The following is a 21,623-nucleotide window of genomic DNA, read 5'->3' as shown; positions in this document are numbered from 1 at the left end:
GGATCACCCCCCTCCCCCCCCCATCAAAAAACCATGATATTTTCTACTCCCATTAATCTCGCCCAAGCACTGTCCTTCCAGATTTACAGGTTTTTTTTTTCTTCTGAAGAATTTCCTTCTGTATCCATCTTGTCCACCCCATGTGTCCTTCCCTACCCCTCATTCCTCCCCACATCCCTCATTTGTCCAAGTCTCACTCTATTTTGTCCTTTGAACCTGCTGTTGGTGTTGCCTCCCTCTTGTTACTGTTCCTTTTGTTCTGTTACGTGCTGATCCGTTCACCATTTGTCTTTTTGCTCTTCCATGAGCCTCAACTTTGTATACAAATAATATGTATTTCGCTGCTCTGGGTGGGTGTGAATATGACAATACTGGAGGAATTAACCCGTCCGTATAAAAGACGGGTTCTTCGCTAGTAGCGTATCGTAAAGTTTCACTAATTTACCAAAAAGGACGCCTTCAGTTGCCAGTTCACCTGGAACTCTGCTTGACACACCTGGAGATTATTCTCTGCAGAGCAAACTGTTCATCCAATTCCAAAGTTGTGGATTCCGTATCGGACAATATTGTGATTCGGTGACCCAACCACAGCTGTGTTATTGGCCTCGTGTCCACGTCCTCTTGGTGTACCGCATCGCCCACTGGGCACTTCCTCTGCTGATCTCTCTATGCACCATTCCTTTCCCCACTTGTATCCCCGTCTACAGCTGCAGGCTTCCGATGTCCGTTCGCTTGTAATTTCAACCTGCAGATTACCCATTGCACATTTCGTATGGTATATCACCCCACCTTCTTGTGTCAGGTAGCTGCGCTTCCAAGAGCCTTTCTCCTGGAACATAAGAACATTTCAAAAGTTTTCTTTTTAAAACAGAGACGGCTTGAATGCACGTCAGTGCTGCGATTGGGATGTGACACGGCCGTGGTGGATCGTGTGACCAAGTAGTGCTATTTCTCTGTAGTTGTGTAATGATGCACCAGGGGGCATTGTTTTCCAAGAAGTCAGAAATGGTTGATTTTTTTTGTGCTTTGACAAACCTCGCACTGGCAAGCTCTATTTGGCCCATCTTTGGAGTGCCGCATCATATTCCATTCACCCTCACTCCGTCGTCATCATGGCAGCCACAATCCTTTCTGAACTACATTAAACATCACATTAATATATAGGATCCAGCAGGGAATTCATCAATGGCACCAGCACACAAGGGCATAATCATAAGGAAGTTTGAGTTGCATTTGATTCCATAGTCCAGGAACGAGACACCCCAGAGGTAAGCACATGAGACACTGAGCCATCCTGCCAATCCTCGCTGAGCCCAGAGCACTTCGTCTTCCATGGATCAGGTGTTCATCCAAGTACCGAACCGAGCTCAACTTTGATAATCTTCCAAGACGATGTGAAATGGTATAAGGTGCCTGCAATTTCCAGTAACTCAGAAACCCCCAATTAAATTGATCTTGCAAAATCATTTTGACAATCAATTAATGACCTCTTGCATTTTTTATCACAATGCTTGGCAATTTTTAAGAGTCAAACCATCCTCTTCTCACAAAAGACGTAAGCACAAAGATATGCATTCCTTAAATAATGTCATACATGATCATATAATTGTGATAACAAGTTTGTGTGTATGAGGCATGCTTCTTTTAACGCCCCCAAATGATTCTCACCTTCTCGTGGGGGTCGACCAGGGAGTGTTTTTCATCCAAGGTTTTCACGAACCGGCTGGCCAAGCCTGACGTTTGTCTGAAGGTGGCATAACATTTAATTTGTTCAGGGTGCAAGCGATAACTTCACAAAAAACTTGAGGTCAAGCGTATTACCTTCAAATACCAACGATGATGTGTTGTTAAAGGTACGTCAATCAAGTTCACTGGAACGACCCCTGGGGAACATGTCATACAAAAGATTCATCGTAAATATCTAAACAAGCCGGTAGGCAACATGGGTGGTCGCTATATAATTGCACACTAGTCATACAGTTTTTGACGGATTGGGCTGAAATTTTTGACAAACAGGTTGATTATAGTGCGCATAAAAGCACGGAAGCCGATTTTTGAAAAAAAACAACTATTTTTCGGATTTTTTCAAAAATTTCAAAGTCGCGTTGCTCGGCAACGGTGGCGTCCATGGCAACGGTGCTCAAAAGCATAGAACTAGATCCTGGTATGAACCTACCAGTCAAGTTTCATCAAAATCGGTTGACTCCTCTGGCCTCCAGAGTTGTCCATTACATACAAACAGACAGACGGAAAACCTGAGAATAACGGTAGTGTAGCGACCACCCAACAAATTGTTTTCATGTCCAGTTTCATGCTGAATATCAAGCAAAAACGCACGCAATCATTGAGCTCATCGAATAGCAGCACGCACCATTTTTTCAGCTTTTGGTATGACGCAGTCAAGGTCAGCATTGAACTACCAACCAATGAAACTCAGAACTGATGCTCTTACAAAATTGCTGAGTCTCGTGTTTGTGTAATTGATCTTAACCTTGAAAAAAAAAATTAAAATAAATAAATCTAAAAGCAGCTCATTTCAGTCCACTGCAGTCAAAAGCCTCCATCAACTCATGACAAGGGGTGTTTGATATACCTGTCACTTTCGCAAAATGCAAGTTTGTGAGATTGAGTAGCCGTGAGAATCACAGCCATGGGAATGGAGCCAACATCCGTCAGTGGAGAAAGAAACAAGTGTTTAACCACTCGACCAACCAGTTAGCTGTAACTGATTAATATTGTCAAAAATTGTCCCTCCTTCATTTATCATTGAGAGAAATTAAATAAATCCTCGCACAAACGTGCGAAGGATTGGCCGGTTTCGGTCACAGGGTGTCTCGCTGCGCCCCGTTTGATATTGTCACGTCAGACGGGGTCCGTTAAGGCGGGCCGACTGAGCCGGGGATACAACCCCCGAGAATGGCCGAAATGACCTTTGAACTTACTGTGTTCAATGGCTATCTTTAAACTGCGTTCTTTACAAAACCCCGAGGATCACCCCCAATGAAGCCAAAACTGGCGGTGAAATGTTTCTTCTGAATAAAAGGAGGTTTATCTTCAAAATAAATATGGGGAATAAGGAAGGACAGGACGATCAATAAACGATGCAGATCTGGTGGTCAAATGTCACAAGAAATAGGGAAGGAGGGACACGCAATCTTTATATAAAATGAAAATAAGGCCGAACCTGTTAATAGCGCTGACAATACCAGTTTCATAAAATGAAGGAGGAACAGGTGAGGACTTTGCTAGCATGAGGCTAGCTTGGTGAAGGTGGTGTAGTCATGCAGGTTGGTGTTGCACAACCAAAGTGTGGCTCAGGGCACAATGGCGATGAGTAGGAATGGTGATGAGGGTTGATGGCGAGCCGTCAGATCTTTCTAACAGAGAGTGAGAGATAGAGAGACAGACAGACAGACAGACTGCCAGTCTTTCACATTGTCTGTGTGTCTGCCAGTCTTTCACATTGTCTGTGTCACTGCCAGTCTTTCACTCTGTGTAACTGCCAGTCTTTCACTCTGTGTAACTGCCAGTCTTTCACTCTGTGTGACTGCCAGTCTTTCACTCTGTGTGACTGCCAGTCTTTCACTCTGTGTGACTGCCAGTCTTTCACTCTGTGTGGGTGTCTGTCAGGAAGTATATGATCAAATAACGACTTATATTTTTGAATTTAGTAATATATTTTGAACATTGCAGAACACGAATCGGCTCGTTAGTAGTTACAAAAACCTGCAGTTTAACAGTACTTTGACTCTGAATTTGGCAAAATTGTCCGGCATCTCGTCCTATAAGTTCGCATGCGCACATCAGGGTAAAGCAATTGCTTCTGTCTGTCTGTCTGTCTGTCTGTCTGTCTGTTAGTCTCTCTGTCTGTCTGACAGTCAAAATAAATTGAAAATCATTACAAACAGGAAACCTCCTCGGTTTGGGGTTTGGTATAAAGGACATAAATATCAGTCAGGAATAACTAATTTAACGTGTTCAATAAGGTAGTGGTAAAAGACGGTGTATCTCAAATGCATTCACGGCGGTAAACTTCCAATTCAATGTTTTTTTTTTCATACAGTCTTTAAAACTTTTCTTTTGTTTAAATTATTGAATTAAACATTTTGAACACTGTAGAACACAAATTGCCTTGTTTGTACGGTACTTCCAAAAATCTCCACTTTAACAGTACAGTACTTTGGCCAAAAATTGTCCACCATTTCAACGAATCATATTTGCAGCTCATGCTCTCAGGATGGGGGGTGGGGGGGGGGGTCGTCCGTCGTCTCTCCGTCTGTCTGTCTGTCCATCCGTCCGTTCCGTCCGCACTCTAAATCCCAAAGTTTTCAACTTTCACGTTTCATATTTGGTACATAGGTACAAACTGTGGAGACGGTGCGTCGCGACATACGCTCGTCATCTAAAGTGCTTGCCATGGCAACCAGGATGCTGTTTCCCATGTAGTCGCACAATTCTGTATATACCTTCTTGCTCGGGCATATATTGTGCTCACTTGCGCTCTTGTTACTGATTACAATATACAAATACATATATTGCTTTAAAATTATTTGGATCAGACTTCACTGCAATGCTTTATAAAAAAATATTAATTATTAGACGAGTCTTTTAAAAACGATAAATGTAGAAACAGACGAGCATTGGGTGGCTTTGACACCAACTCTGGTTTTTTCAGTGTGAATAGTCTCTTCTTTATTTTTTTTGGAGAAATGGAAGGCTTTTGCAAGATTGGTGCATATAAAATCGTTGTGTAAGTTTCTTTTTTTTATAACGTCGTTGTGTAAGTTTAACCTTAAATAACTTTGGATGTACTCATGATGGAAGCAAACTGTAAACAGCATATGAAAGCACAGTTCGTATGATGTTGTTCATGTTTACGTTGTGTTAATCTTTTAAATTCATTTAAGATGCTGAAACTGATTGAACATGGTGACAGTAGAAGGAAAGGTTAATGGTGTGTTATGTCTACCAGATCAGAAATCCATAACAGCTGTGGGTAGAAAATCCACTGCTCATTACAGGAAAGGTGCACCACATCGGAAATGAATCAATAAAAAAAGTTTAAAGAAACTGTCGGTTAATGACAAACTACTGCCAAGGAGGCCGAGCATTAGCAAGAAGACTTTTTTTTTAAACCTGAACATGCTTGCAAGACTCAGAAGGTTCAAATGTTCCAGGAAGGGCATTACTATGCGAGGTTAGGTTTCTGTCAACAGTTCAAATAAAAAAAGAAAAATCCACAATTCGCAAGACTTTCTTGATGAGTTGACATTTTCGAGTAAGACAACATTCCACATCGATGACAAAATGAATTTGGGAGACAGAAAAACCTTGGGAAGTCCAGCAACATGAAAGAGACGAATCAACAATCAATGTCTGGGGCACTCTCAAAAGTCACAAACCATTGGTTCTTTGTTTTTTGAAGAAGTTACAGTCAATGGTGAACGTTGCTTTGCAATGTTACAGAATTTCTTGTTCCTAAACTGAGTATTAAATCTTTCAGTTATCACCTTCTTCCAGTAAGATGGTATTCCCTGTCACGACGCTTCAAATGATGTCTTCCTAGATAAGTGTATTGGAGGACATGGACCGACTGCTTGGCCACCTTGTTTGCCTTACCTGTTTCCATTGGCCTATTTTTTTTTTACCGGGTTGTATTAAAACTGTTGTTTACCCCTCAAAACCACACTCTTTCGATTAACTTCATTCGAGAATCACAAATGCAATTCATTAAATCACTCAGCAGCAACTGGAGAATGTTTTCACCGAGTCGGAAAATTGGATTCAACGATATACGGTATTACAAAAGATGGCAGTTATGTTGAAACCTCGAAATTCGAACTGTATTATGAAAACACTTTATGACATGCATTCATAGGCCATTTACAGTTTGCTTCTATCATGTGTACATCTGTCTTTTATTAAATTCTGAAGTTGCATAACGACTTTACAAATACCCTGTACATTTACATTCCTGTGAAATGATGCGTACCAACTAGTCTGTATAAACTATCTCGGCAAAGAAGCCACAGAGCTGTGACCCATTGCTATACACTGTAGAAAAAGACCGAAGTTAGTAGCATGTGAGAGAGAATATGACGACATCATCTCGGTGGGAGGAAGGAAGGGATAATTTGTTGGTACGATTGCACACTAACTTCTTCACATGAGCAGTTTAGTTTGGAAACCTTTGTTGAATAAAGGATGCGGTTTGAAAAAAATAACTCAAGAGGTAACCTTGAGATTGTACAACATAATACAGATTAACCCTTTGGAGAATAGGAATGCAAGCCAATGATTTGAAAATTTGCAGTCATCGATTCCAACGTGAGGAAAGCCGATATATAAAATATTATTCTTAGTGCAGACTAACTTTGTGAGAGTGGAAGGGGCTTTAAATTGAAAACAAACTTGAAAGTTTAACAATACTCTACATAAACTATGATGACATGCAAAAACTGGCTGCAGTTGGGAAGATTCAAATTCAAAACTGAGGGCATCACCAACTATAGCGAAGCATAGCTGTCCAGGAAGGCCAAGCTCAGGAAGGCCAAGCATGAAGTGGTCTTCACCCGACACAGTGCAGGCATCACATGCTCAGTGTTAAGTACCCTCCCATAAGGTAGGTGGAATCTTGTGACTGCAACAAGCAGAATGTGAGACTCATCATTGTTTTCATCATCACCTCCATGCTGGGAGGATACTTGACACTGGATGAACCATGTCTGCACAGTCCCAGAGGAAGACCACTCACTGGTCGAAATTCCAGAAATGGGCCTTGCTTGCTGGGTAGCTAATCGAGGAGGTGGTACCTTCCATTTTTAACTACAATTAATATATTGGGGAAGGTTTTTGTCCCATTGATCAAAGGGCACATTTTACCACTCCTGACATGAAGGCATCTAGATGTGTTTCGGGATAAAGTGCGATAAATGTTGTAACATTACTTTCGAGTACTTGCTCGAAGAAACCAGGGCAGAAGGTAAATAACAACATAAAAGACCAAGCATAAAAGGCTGGGTTTAGAAATGCCAGCATTTCGAAATTATATTCTATCTGGGAGAATTTCGATTTCAGTAAATGAAAAGAATGTGAAAATATCAAAACAAGGACAACCAAATTTTCAGCAAGAGTCTGCTGTCAAAGAGAAATGTTCTACTTGTATAACTTAAACACAGAAACTATAAGGCTATCTGTGCCATCTTAATATCGCTGATCTGTCACTGTATTTGCATGATGCAATTCCAAGAACTTCTTGAACTGGATATTGCATATGAATCACTCCAAACCAGAACAAAATCAACAGTTACAACAACGAAGACAGTTTCTGTGCAAAGGCAACCAGAAAGAGGAATCAGAGATTGCAGAACCTCACCAGGACTTGTTTTGTGTGGTGTATATTGTGTGGAAAATAAATGGAAGGATGTACTAAATGAAAAGTCATTGATTACAAATGAATGGTCGAAATGATAATGTTGCAAAGGTGCAAAGGTCAAAAAGTCTGAAAAGATCTAAATGGGTCTTAAAAGGTTGAAGGAGTCTAAAGGGTGTAATTTAAGGTCGAAACAGTCAGAATTGTCTCAAGGAGTCAAAAGGGACTTGAAACGTTGAAAAGGGTCTGAAGGTCAAAGGGGTGTAAAGGGTATTAAAAGGTCTGAAAGGTATGAAGATCCAAATGCCGAAAGGTGTAAAAGGGTAGAAAAGAGTCTCAGGGGTCGTGTGGGTCTTTGGGGTTCCTCAGGGGTCTTGTGGGTCTCAGGGGGGAAAATTGTGTAAATTCCTTCAAAAATCTTCTTCTCCAGACCCACCAGTCAGAATGCTACCCAATTTGGGTTACAACATTAAGCCAGGGTAGAGATGTTAAATTTCTGAGGTCATGCCGGTCACATGACTAGAAGTAGGTCAAAATGGTCAGCTTAGTCAATTTTAGGGAAAATTGTGTAAATTCCTTCAAAAATCTTCTTCTCCAGACCCACCAGTCAAGATGCTACCAAGTTTTGTTTATGTTAGGCCAGGGCCCAGATAAGCTACAGGTGCAGTGGTCCTATTTTTTATTTTTAAAAAACTTTGTTTACTTGTCTGGGACATGTACCACCAAGTATTATCAGGGACCAATAAGTCTACTCCAACGTCAAACAAGAGTGAAAATTGGTTTGCAATACACATCACCAAACGATGTGATATTTTCTAAGTCCAAAAAGGGCATAACTGTGAAAAATTGATGAAACTCCCTGAAACTCGAACTTGTTCTGTAACTTGTAATAAAGCCATGTACTGAGTTTCACTTTAATGTGTTAAAGGGTATGGCAAAAAAAAGTTTGAAAACCCACAGGTGGGATGGACGGACAGACGGAGAGACGGACTGACGGACAGGTGGAGAGCAAGCCTATAGTCCCCTCCGATGAAACTGGTAGTGGCCTAATAAGTTCAAATTAAACTAGAAAGCATCTGAAAATGCAAAGCCAGTTCTAGTCGGGTGGTAGGAAGAGGGAATCAGCACTGGAAGAGGAACAAATTTTCATCCAACTTTTCGAGACCAGTTTTTTGTGTAGATTACGAATATGAAAGGTGATCAGCCAGGTTCGGGGGCTTTTCCGAGATATTGCGGGTCAAATTTAGCCAATTATGAGTTTTTACTATAAAACTGATTCTGAAAGCTAAAATACTCTGTATTTATGGCTCGTTTATGCTTTCAAGTGTCTAATCTTTATCAAAACACAAAATCAAATCATTTTAGGGCTGACCTTAACTCAAAGTTCAAAGGTCAACACATAACAACTAGTGAAAAAAACAGATAAAATGCCTAAAACTGGTCTATGTTGCTGAAAATTGTGATCAATGTTTCATCTAAGCTAAAATAGAGGAACGGGGACCCCTGCCCATTTCCCACCCATGTGTCCTTGTGGGGTCCCCCAGGGGCACCTCCTTGCCCCCAGAACGTTTTCAAAAATATTTATTTTTTAAAATTGCAAACCATTTCAAACTGGTAAAATAGTTTGAAGTCTGTGTAAAAAACGCTAAAACTGAAAAGAATAAATTGATGAAAATGACAATGAGTAATTTCCATCTTTTGCAGCCAGTGGCGTATCTAGTATGAAACTAATGAGGCTAAAGCTTGAGGGCCCCCAATCCCGGAGGGGCCCCTGAAGCAACTTTTTACTATCATCGGCTGTAACTGTGCGGATGTTGTACAGGCTTAAAGCCAATATCTTATTCTACTTTTCGATAATATGCCACCAATCATCAGTCTCATTACAGAGTATCCAACTGTACTGGAATGTATTAAACAATCTCAGCTGATGGCAGCTCAGGCCAATATGCTATACGCTCATATAACAACTGATGTAGGGGTTGCTGCCAACTTCTATCATGTCATATGGAACAATGCGAAGGACTTTGACAACGTCATCATTCACCTTGGTGATATGCATGCCTTCATGAAATTCTTTGGCACTATTGGTTAATTTGTATCAGGTAGCGGATTTGAAGAAGTTGTGTATCAGGCAGGGTTAAGCACATCTGGTACAATCAAAGGCGTGCCCAGTGGAAAACATTATTATAGATCATGGGCAATTCACGAAAGCTTCAGTGAAGCGCTGCACCGTCTGTTCCTCGAAGCTTATATGCCAGACTTATTGAATGGACTTGTGGACATTGTTCACAATAAAGTCCCCACAGATGCTGCTCAGGAACTTTCAGAAGAAGTTGGCTTCTCTAGTATTGAACAACAATACCAGCAGACAAAATTTCAGTGTCTTCAAGGAGACTATGGCAAGACTCCATAGTTCTGGGCAATCTACATTGAAGCTGTTGATTGTCAACATAAACTCCATTACTCGATAAACCTGAATGAGAATGACCTTCGACTGAAATGCTGGACAGACTCATTGCCATTTTGTTTTGCTATGAACAAACAGAACTACGCTAGATATGGAACATTCTATTGTCGTCAACTCATGACACTTGATGATACGCATCCTGGTGCCAATGATGATCTTCTGAAGAAAGGCCCGTCTGTCTGTAGGAACAATATTGGTATCAGACAGTCAACTGATGCAGCTGGAGAGCAGACATTTATGAAAAATTCAAAGACACCAGGTGGCATCAAGAACTTCACTCATCAGGAAACAGCATACAGAAAGTGGGTGCTGAATCGTCCATTTACATCTGCTATGGTTTCTTCTCTGCTGGAACTTACCAAGCTCGATGACACGAGTCACAATCCAAGGAAGTGCATAAGACCACACGAGATCCAAAAATCAGATGATCATGTAAAAAAAGACTATGCAAGTTATCAAGTCAGATTTTATCAATCTATTCTCACATGAAATTGATCCTAACAAACTGTTCAACATAGTTTCAGGCAAACCATTACCGGATGATGTCGCTGCTCACCTTTTGTCAACACAACAACGAGGAAGAGAACTCTACAATGAATTCAACTCCCGACTCGATACCGAAAAGAATGGTGAAACCACACGCTTTTTTTAATCCGATATCAAGAGTTCCATGGAGAAGATTTCAAGACAACCTGAAGAAGACAACAGTAAAATCTGCAGCAGGAAAGACCAAAGATGTAACAGTACAGAGAGATATTCTTGTATTACTGGCAGCAAAGTCATGTAAAGAAAACGTCCGTCGATTTGGATAAAGCATTGAAGTATCCTTTAGCAACGGTACCTCTACCTCTTGCGACAGCAGATGGCAGTCGTCGGAAAACACCAAAAAGTAAGATGATGGAAGCTGCACTCACATCACTGAATTTACCGAACACAAGCCTCTGATGTCCCAGAAAATGCAGTTTACGTGATTGACCTTATTGCGTATTTACGTTCGTTGGTGAATGCACCAGATACGTTTCGGTTGTTAGCCAGGAGAATTATGGCTGACATACCCACACGTTACAAAGTGTTATATTTTGCGTGTGACACATACAATGCACATTCCATAAAACAGACTGAACAAACTGCAAGAGGGCAGCCAGATGAGTACATTCTGCGCACACCTGATATCAGAATTCCGGCGGCATTTGGACAGTGTATGTGCAATGGAGGGAACAAAGAGAGAATGATGGAGCTGATTGAACAGGTTCTCTGTGAAGAGGAAAGTCTCATTGGAGATGGAGTTGTGTACTATGCAAGGGGGAATCTCTGCATGAAGATAACGTCACACTGCTCAGAGGAATACCAGCCCTGGCTACTGACCACATAAAGGCTGATACAAAGATCTGCTACCTCACCCAACATGCACTAGATGAAAACTCTGGTGGTTCCACGGTCTGTGTAGTGCGTTCAAGTTCTGGGGATACAGACATTCCAATCATTTTACTGGCCAACGAACGTGAAAATTTAAAGATCATCATAGATCATGGGAGTGGCAAAGGTCGGCGATTCCTTGATCTGGGTCATTGTCAACTCACTGAGCTCCAGAAACGTGCATTGCTTGGTATCCACGCCTTTTCGGGAAATGACTACGTTTCTTCATTTTTCCGAAAAGGGAAGAAAACTTGGTGGACACTGATAAAAGATGATGAAAATATGCAGAAAGTATTCACAGAACTGAGCAACGAGCAACAACTTTCCAGCGTAGTGTTTGATGGACTTCAAATATGTACTTGTGCAATCTACAATCAAAGGAGATGCAAACGTATTAATGAAGCCAGATCTAATATTTTCTGGAATCGATTTCGTGACGGCAAGGTAGCTTATCTGTGTGCATTACCCCCATGTGAGTCAGCACTGGCAATACATTCAGCTCGAAGTAACTATGTAGCCAGGATGTGTCATCTGGCTCACAGACCCCAGCAATTCTTGGACACTCCAGTAAACCATGGGTGGACTGAAGATTTATCAATCCATTGGGTTGATATACCATATCCTGTGGATGTTGTGGAACTTCTGTGTAATATTTCTGATGAAGATAGTGAAGACGAGTTATCAGACTACAGTGAAGACAGTGATTGTGATGAAATGTCCGACTAACATCTATATTTGGTGATTGTATCCAGTGATGTAGGTATACTACTTCCACTGTCTTTAGCTAGATTTCTTAAATGTAATAACTGTTGATTCATCTGACTAACAGTGTTTTGAACATGAAACATGTTTTTAGGGGTATTACATACTAAAGCATCTTAATGTTTCATCTAGAATCTATGAGGAGCAGGGGCAGTTCAGACAAAAGGGCATTTATGCGTTAAGAAAAACATTTTCAGATATTTTAAAGAAAAATGTGTGATATATATATATTTTTTAAGGCAATGTCTGAATAAAAATCAAAAGACAATGCATGAGTTTTTATTCCTATAGTGGTTAGAAACTACATATGATAAGGAAATTTAAATAGAAAAAAAAACTAAATTTTAAAAAACTTTTGGGGGGAAGTGGGTGCCCTTGTGGCATGCTACAACGGTGGGGCAGAAAGAATGGACGTAGGACGGCCCGCACCTCTAGTTTAGCTTAGATGAAACATTAGATGATTACTATTTTGAGCAACCAAGTTATCTCGGTGTCAGCATCGTATCAGTTTTTGCATCAGTTGTTATTTGTTGACCTTTGACCTTTGAGTTAAGGTCACCCATAAAAAATGTGAGTTGTGTTTTTTTTAATAAAGATTAGACACTTGAAAGCATAAACGAGTCATAAAAATACTGCATTTTAGCTTTCAGAATAAAAACTCATAATTGGCTAAATTTGACCCCGGTTGACATTTGACCCGCAATATCTTGGAAACGCCCCCGAACCTGGCTGATCACCTTTCATATTCGTCATCTACACAAAAAAAACTCATCTAGAAAAGTTGGATGAAAATTTGTCCCTCTTCCGGTGGTGATTCTCCCCCTCCCACCACCGGTCAATTCCCTTTATACTCGACTTCTTATCTCGTATTCTAAACTATACCTTTGACCTTTTGACTAAATTCTTAATTTGACTTCTCCATCATATCATAACAAAGCTTTCTTGAAAATTTGGTGACAAAAGCTTCAATGGTAAAATAGAAGTTAAGGCACACGCACGCATGCACGCACATGCACGCACGCATGCATGCACACACGCACGCACGCACACACACACACACACACACACACACACACACACACACACACACACACAGGTGATTGCAAACCCTGTCTCCAGCTGCGTGGGGGACGGGCTAATAAGTCAGCCGCCATCTTGTCTGCTTTGAGAAGCTGTCTTTCAAAGTTAAGGATACTTTGAATTGTCTCACTGAACAGATATTGGTAATTGGTGGTGGTAATTTGTCGGTTATAATGGACGAGTATTTGCACGTCTTGTCAAGTGTCTTTGTGTGTGTTTTTGTGCTGGGTTTGTGTGGTCTTGTGCTCTTGTGGGCCTCGTTTGTATTCCCTCCATCACACTGTCAGTGCCTTGTCCCACCCCCCTCCCCCAGGCCGCGTCACTTTTCGATAAGCCTCAATTTTGCAGAAATTTTCAAAAAAACATTTCATTGAGAATGCTTTTCTTCCACTGAACCGGGTGTAAATTCAGTAAATCATGCAAGTAAAGACAAACGTTTGTCAATTTTCTGAGGACCGTTTCTAGATGAATGTTGAATAGTTCTGAGCTTCAAGAATTGCCCACAAAATACATATTTTCATCTTGGTGAAGAAATTGGTCTTGTATCCCAAGGTTTGGTTTTTCCAAATGTGACGGAACGCATTAGTATTCAGTATTCGTATTCTAATCTTCTTGAAACCACTCTGGTCTTGGAAAGAATCAACATGTTGCTTTTTGGAATTGTCAACAAAGCAAAACCCACTTGGCTCAAAAGTGATCCTCATGAATAAGAAAATCGCCCTGACACACTTGACTGGGCCTATGGTTTGTTCCAGTGCACATACCTTGTTTTCTGGTTGACTCTTAAAAACAGTACACTCAGTCAGAGCAACTTGGGATGGCCATGAAAATTCTGCCTTGACGAGCAGTGCTGCCTACACTCTTCTTGAGTAGCACAAAGAGGTTAAGTGATAAACATGGTACAGCTGCATTTTACAGGATAAGGTATTCATTCTCACGATGGTATCCCACAAGAAAGGGGGTTTTTTGCCAAAAGTTCAGCACAAAATAAGGATTCACGAGCTACACTGAATATGCTGTGCATCATCAAACCAGTACATCTTCTTCTTTCTGATGCAGAACATGGCTGCGTGTAGCATCATTTGCTGGAGCTATGGCTGTGCCGCTAAAATCCAGCACATTCAAAAAGGAAGGCAATCAGAAAAATGGATGATTAAACATTTGGAAGGGAAAATCATAAGGCAGAAGCAATGGTGCAAAGTATTAGGTGCTACCTGGTGGTGGTGAATCCAAAGCTCTGTATTTTGTTGTCCACATTGAGACCTCATCAAGTATGAATTTTTCCAATTCATACAGAGCAATCTTAAAATGTTTCTCCAGTATATCTTAAATTTGCCAAACAAAATCAATCAATTAATTAATTAATTAATACAATTTTTCAATGAATAGAATTGTAATTAATTTGTGTAATCCTAAACTTCTCTCCAGTTGAATCGGAATGTTTTGCCCTTTTTTTCTACAGTGATCCAAGGCTCACGGAGACTCTTGTACAAAAATCACATTCGTGACAAGGATATGAGGAGACATCGATGCAATTTTCCGTGAATGTCAAGAATATGGATATGATGAGACAACGTATGTGAGATTTTATTCATACACAAGACAAAGTGAGGTGAGATTTTCACCTGGGATCCAAGTGTTATGCGCTCTTGTTCTCATCATCATCATCATAATCAGCATATTTCCAGTCCACTGCAGGACAAAGACCTGACAACTCACGTTGGGGGTGTTGGCATCTTCGCCATGCATGCCAAGTGCAGGTTGGCGAGGAAGGTTGGGCAGGAATTTGTTTAGGATGCCGGTGATAACTCGCCTGCTCTTCGCAACAGACTCCTTGGGATCTTTCAAGGGGAACCTAAACGCAATTTTTTTTTTCCTGAAAAACATTGAAAATCATTAATCACGGACTAATTTGAAGGGAAGATATTTTTGAATTTTTTTTTTGCCAATCACAAAGTATCAAAAACAGCCCTAAAGTGTCGACTTTCGATTTCCCCCAGTGACGTCACACCTGGAACTGGAACCCACCTTGATCCGAATGGCGGCTTACATACAGGGTGAGTCGTAAGTCCCAGGACCTGGTTTTAGCTGCTTACACAAGATATATTTATACCTTGTATTTACACTGCGACAATGTTGTGGGGAGGGGGGTACATCAAAGCGAAGGTTGCAGAACATCGCATGGCATCTGTTGATGAACTGAAACAACACATTCAGGAAGCATTTGGCACCATGACACATGTGGTATTTTGCGTCAGTTTTAACACCACACATGGAGAAAAATTATCTTGTGCTGCGACAATGGCGGATGTCATATGGATGCACTCGAAGTCCAAGGAGGTATTGTAATTGTTGTATTACTGTAATGTTTTATTATGACTCCTGTTATGATGTCCAGTGGTGCCTCCAAAATCCGAATTTGATTCGTTCCAAGAGGCTGTTCGGATTCCAAAAAGTTCGGATTCCAAAACTATTTTCCCAATAAGAAATAATGGAAAGTGAATTAATCCGTTCCTGGACCCCAAGAAAACCCACTTTCAAGACACTTTCAACTGAAATTACCGATGTTTAAGGTAAAATAAGATGAGTAAATGACCTTTTCTGAGTCATGAATCTTCTTCCAAGCCTGGGGGATGAGCAGGAGCGTTGTCGCTTCTTCCATCAGTTCTGGATGCAGCTCCAGCCTATCAGTGGCCATTGGGATCTAAAACGTAAACTGTTCGGCCTGGTGGAGGTATGTAATTGAACATGAAGCACCAAATGGTGTTTTATATCCCAGTACACTCTGTGGAGACACAAACATGCCGTTTTTTCTCGAAAAAATTGTTTGGATTCCAATTTGTTCAAACAATGGGGCGTTCGGATTCTGGGGGCAGACGGTATTACTGTTATAACTGTAATATGTTATTCCTCCTGGGGCTTATGACTCACTCTGGTCGATGGTATAAACTGTGTCCTGGGACTTATGACTCACCCTATGGAGAAACTGTGTGTTTCGAGCTCTGATTCCGATACCGATTCCCCCGTCATTAGCAACTTTGAAGGTCGTTGAAACTGATCAGTGGGATTTTCAAGAGACCATTGGAGACAAAATTAATGATAGAAATGCTTTCGGGAGAATTGTGGAGCTGTATCGTTTTGAGCCTCATGCAAGTGATTCAGATGAAGATGGTGACAATGTCGGTGTTGGTGATGATGAAAACGCCGGTAGCATGTTCACTACAGATTGGTAGGTTTTGTTTGTCCCTTCAATTGAAGATTTATAAAGGGATTTTGTATGAAATGATAAATCAATTATACAACTCCAGCAGAAACACGACACAGCACAAATACGACATGGACATGGTGTGACGTAGCACAGCACAGACACTGCCCAGGCACACTCGGACACCGTGGACAAAATGGGCAACCAATGCTTTGTCCCACAGTCACAGGCTGACCAGGTGTCCTGTACGTAACGGGATCAGTCCGTTTCATACTTTCCAGGGACACTATTTATGTCTTTGGTCATGCCGTGTCCATGCTGTGTTGTCGGTGCTGTGGTGCCATATCAGTGCCATGTTCGTGCAGTGTCGATGTCCTGCCCCAGTGGAGGGGGAGTGTGCTTGGGGGAAGGGGGGTGTGGGGTGGTGGTGGGTATTGTGGAGGTGATGGGTAACGGGGGGGATTGTGGAGGGATGTGGTCACCCATGTACATGTGCTGGTAGCTGGGTATAAATAATCCGTAGACAGTACGGATACGGCAGTCGACTTCCAGATGCGACGTGACAACTAAATGTGAAGAAGAAGAAGAAGAAGAAGAAGAAGAAGAAGAAGATTTCAATTTTTTTAATCAGAGAATTACCTACTTTATAAATAGGAAAAAAGACATATCTATTTTGTGGGGTATCAAGGGATATATTATGCCTGGTGTTGGCATAATGGTTAGGGTGGTGGGCTTGGGATCCGAAGATCCTGAGTTCAAATCCTGATTGGCTGTTGTCATACCAGGTGGGGTTTACTCTGCCTGGTCATCCTTCTGAGGTTGGCAAAATGAGTGCCAGCTTGCTGGTATCCTGTATCGGAGTGGCAACCGGTCCAGGATTGTGGCCAATAGCCAAGGAGACTGCTTCGGCAGCACCAACTCTCTGTACAGAATATGGGCCCAATGGATAGATGGAAGGAATAGATTAGCGTCGAGGTGGTCTGAACGCTTAGGCTCCTCTTCCATCCACCAATGACCAATGCTGGCAGACAGGGCCACTGGTTTAACACCCATCAGACGGACGGTGCACACATTGATGTATCACCCTGCATGCGAAACATAGCTGGGCTGAGATGTGAATCCAGCTTGTCAGTAGAGGCCAGTGTACAAACCTCTGTGCTATCCTGCCAGCCCATAGGAGCTATTGTACTCAGATCCAAATATCCTGAGGTCGAGACCAACCCACAATCTTCCTTATCCAAAATTAATAGATCTTTCAGGAGAACCTGATGCAGACTTTTGTCGGAGGAAGGGTTCCCCCAAAAAACTAACTTTTCGAAAATAGTTCCACCACCACAATGATCGTTTTAAAAGCACAGGATATAAATTGCCAAAGAAAAATGTTTCCTAAGTAAATTGAACATGCACGTGATGATGCAAGCTTGGCTGGGAAAGGTGTACTGGTCACAATGTCTCTCCTCCCACATGGCTGCAATCAGCATCACGTGGTCAAGTCATCCTCATGATCTAACAAAGTTATTTAATCATGGAATGTGTTGCAGAGGGCTTCATTTTTGTGTTTAGATACATTTAATTACTCAACCTTTGTAACATAATTGAAAAATATTTCAGCAGAAGCATGCAAATGGTTATATTGTTAAAAAAAATATACTAAAGAAAAATAAACTTTTTTTTGTTCTATTCCACTCCTTTTAACCAGACAGTGAAAAATAAATAAATAACAGCACAACCCTATAACAGGTTGGCCCTGTGCTAAAAATTCTACTGTACCGCATGTTTATGGTAAGTGATAAATATCAGACTGGCGTCAAGGACAGACGTTTTACTGGGGAGTTAAAATAAATAAATAAATAAATAAATAAATAAAATGTTCTTCATATGACGTAAGCAAAATGGTGAAATTCGTCGCCATCCTTCCCTGCCAAATTTAATTGACCCTTTAACAGGGAAAAAAAGAAAAGTGTTGGTGCGTTTGCGCACTAACACTTTTCTAAAAAAATAAAAACTTTTCTAAAAACTAAAAAAAAAAAAATTTGCGAAAGGAAATATTTCAAATTATTTTTAAATAATGTATGGTTTCGCTTACGACGTCCAACCAAACATTTGTTTTGATTTACTTTGTTCATTCCTTTTTTTGTGGCTATTTGCATATTACATAAGCAACTAAAAGGGCCCAAGGAAGAGCACACACCTCCGCCCCATGTTGCCTGATCCACGAGAACATATCGGGCCCAATACATTTTTGAAATATCATGCTACATATCGTTTTTAGCCCTATCTCTCAATGGTGAAGAATCACTTTAAAGATTAAATAATTCTAGAAGTCAGATCCACAATCGGATAGTCACCAAAATCGAAACAATTCGTCATGGTCACACACCCAAAGTGTCCACCAAGTTTCGTCCGAATCCGTCGACAACATGTTGAGATATTATGCTATATATCGGTTTAGCACAATCTCTCAATGGTGAAGAATCACTGAAAAAAATTATTGGAGTCCGATCCGGATCCGGAACCGGATCTTCCGCAAAATCGAATCAGTTCGTCCTTGTCACACACCGAACCTGTCGACAAAATTTCATCCCAATCCGTCCTTAACTTTTCGAGATATCCTGTACACAGACAAACAAACAAACAGACAGAGGGGTGAAAACATAACCTCCTTCACCTTCGGTGGCGAAGGTAAAAAGGCCAACATTTTGATTTTCCTGCCGTTGTAAGTTATATGGAGCATACGTACTACTTCTTTGCCCCCTCTCATTTAAACTTCCCTGCTCTTCCTTTTCTCAATTGTTTTTCATTAATCACCACCCACATCCCCACCCCCTTCCTCCTACACCCACTCCACACCAACTTTCCCAAATGACTCATCATTGCATAAGTTAGATATCAATGGCTATTTAGGTCAAAGTGTATTCAAATAAACAACAAGATGGAATGCGTTTTGTTTAAATTTTAAAAAAGGCCATAAAGTTGTCAGTTATTGGATCCAAAGGTTTTATCACTGTACGTTTAAGATAATGTGACCACAGGTATGTGTTAATTGAGCAGGTAGGAATAACTCATATATTATCACTGGCAATATGTTTTGTCAATAAAATGAGGCATGTGGGTTGGCAGGATAGCCTAGAGATATGTACACTCACCTTTGAGCTGTCTAGCGTGGGTTCAAATGTCGACCCAGCTATAAACTCTCACCTTGGTGCTTCACATGATAGTGACATACAGGGTGGCACATCCGTATGCGTGTCTTCCACCGGAAGGATGATAAGCCAGAGTACCTGTTTGCCACCACTGGATGTTGAACTTGTTGGTGGACGTCAAGTTTTAAGATCTTAGAGTTTTGAGTTTTATCCCGTTTTCTGTTAAATAACACCGGGTGGGTTGACTTCCCCTCATCATAAATATCACAGCCCCTCATCCTTCTGTGGTCGGCAAAATGAGTACCAGCTTATTGGAAGCATGGCGAATGGCATCAGCGGTACAGCATGGCTCCCAGCCATGATGCAACCATCAGCGACAGACTGCATACAAAATAATAATAAAAGCCTGCCTGTAAAACACCAGGATGACAGTTTATAGCTTGGGTGGGATTCAAGCCCAGGATAGACAGCTTAGAGGCAAGTGTGCTTACCTCCAGGCCATCCTGCCAGCTTTCTTTCCTTAATGTTGGGAAAAGAGGTGCAGAGAGCACATTTGCACAAGCGCAAGCACATCTACACTTGCCACGAGAGATGGTCCGAGCCCAAACTTTCTTCGTCCGAACCGAGAAAAATTTTTTAAAAAACACGGAAAAATCAGGAATCCCAAATCAATTTCCCACTATTTTCCAGGAATTCCCAGAAAACTATTTACCGGTAAATCAACACGAGCTTGGGCTCTATTTGTTTGAAAGTTTTTCCCAGCTCAAGCTCGAGAAAACTAGGCTTGCACCACCTCTAATCTCTATCACATGAGGTGTGTCCACGGTGAGGCACAATAGCTGCCAGTGTGGCAAAATTGACAACATAGAAGATAATCAGCACCAGAATATTATCCTGAACTTTGTGTTGACTAGAAATTTCAGTCGAGTCCTTTTTCATCTCATTTTCACAAAGGCTTCAGCCGACGTTCCACAACACAGTCAAGGATGGTTGTGGACGCCCATTACTAGTCATAGAAGTTGTTGAAACGGAAGGCAAAAGCTCTCCAAAATGAATGTTAATTATCACAAGTTGTTTTCTTAACACTATAGACAACTCTTGACCCCACCAATATCTTACCAAGAATCTTGTTGTACATACAGATGTGAACGAAATGGTCTTATGTTTAGAAATAACTCATTATTGGTTTAAACTGGTCTTAACTGTCGGCCAAACTTGCTGCTGAGAAGAGGTAATTGAACACAAAGGTTGCATTGGTATCATCGCAAAAAAAAAACAAAAAACAGTGGGATGGACAAAGTTCAAATTGTTTGGTAACAATCAATAAAGTTATACATTAAAGAGGAAAACAGCATCAATCATTGTGAATCTCGAACAGTGAAACAAGGTGGAGGATCAAAACAAGTTGGAGTATGCATCTCAGCCAATGGTATGTGTTTACTACACAAAATTGATGGCACCCTGACTCTTGACATGAACAGACAGATTCTGCTCCACAATGCATTTAAACAAGAAAAAGAACAATCGGGCATTGCAGACCCTCGCCAGGACTTGTTTTTTGTGGTGTTTTGGTAGTTTTATGTGGTGCATTTTACGTGGTGTTTATAAAGGTGTGTTACGTAATTAATAAGAGACACAACTAGAACTGCCGGTTTATAAATGCCTGCAGTGTTGACAGGGTACCAAAACGTCCTGCTTTCATTGGACACCTGTCTCTGACCCATGATGTTTAATATTATTCAATTGAATTTAGAATGGGATTAAAATAAATTCAATTCAAATCAAATGTAAGACCAACTAGGTTCAGTCCTGTATTGGAGTCATCAGAAGGAACCCAAACAAGCAAAAGGCAAAGATGAAGTCATCAGGAGGAACCTGGATAAGATTTGCATTTCAGCTGCTACTCCTCGACCGTCAGAAACCCATCCAGGCACAGCCAAGTGATCCTTATTCAAAAATAAAATAAAATACAATAAAAATAAAGAACCCATATCCAAAAAAATCAAATAATTCTGGCTGCCATATCATGCTTCTGATGAGGTTGAAATTTAAAACATTTATTCCCAATCACTGCTGTATCATAATTGTGAAGTTTCATGTCGATTGATGAAGCGGTTGAAGAGAAAGAGTTTTATTTAAAGTTTTTCGCTCAATTCAATATGGCTGCCAGACCATATG

General features: G+C 40.9%; 1 long non-coding RNA gene across 2 annotated transcripts in view; it reads right to left on the bottom strand.

Moving 5' to 3' along the window:
- Positions 1 to 21,623, bottom strand: part of LOC147027689 (uncharacterized) — a 53,332-nt gene that overhangs the window by 14,680 nt on the left and 17,029 nt on the right. Inside the window, exons 1-3 of one of the 2 annotated variants that reach the window (XR_015057184.1) lie at positions 14,817 to 19,092; positions 1,822 to 1,883; positions 1,669 to 1,744 (exon numbers count right to left, since the gene is read on the bottom strand). This is a non-coding gene — a long non-coding RNA (uncharacterized LOC147027689). Of the gene's footprint in view, positions 1 to 1,668; positions 1,745 to 1,821; positions 1,884 to 14,816; positions 19,093 to 21,623 lie in introns of those variants that run through there. The other variant, XR_015057185.1, reaches the window with a different exon arrangement.

Source organism: Eptatretus burgeri, chromosome 4 (genome assembly GCF_056783735.1).
Source record: "Eptatretus burgeri isolate ZD-2024b chromosome 4, Ebu_testis_v1, whole genome shotgun sequence".
NCBI classification, from domain to species: Eukaryota; Metazoa; Chordata; class Myxini; order Myxiniformes; family Myxinidae; genus Eptatretus; species Eptatretus burgeri.
Note: the sequence above shows the minus strand (reverse complement) of the source record. Positions and strands in the feature narration are given on the sequence as shown.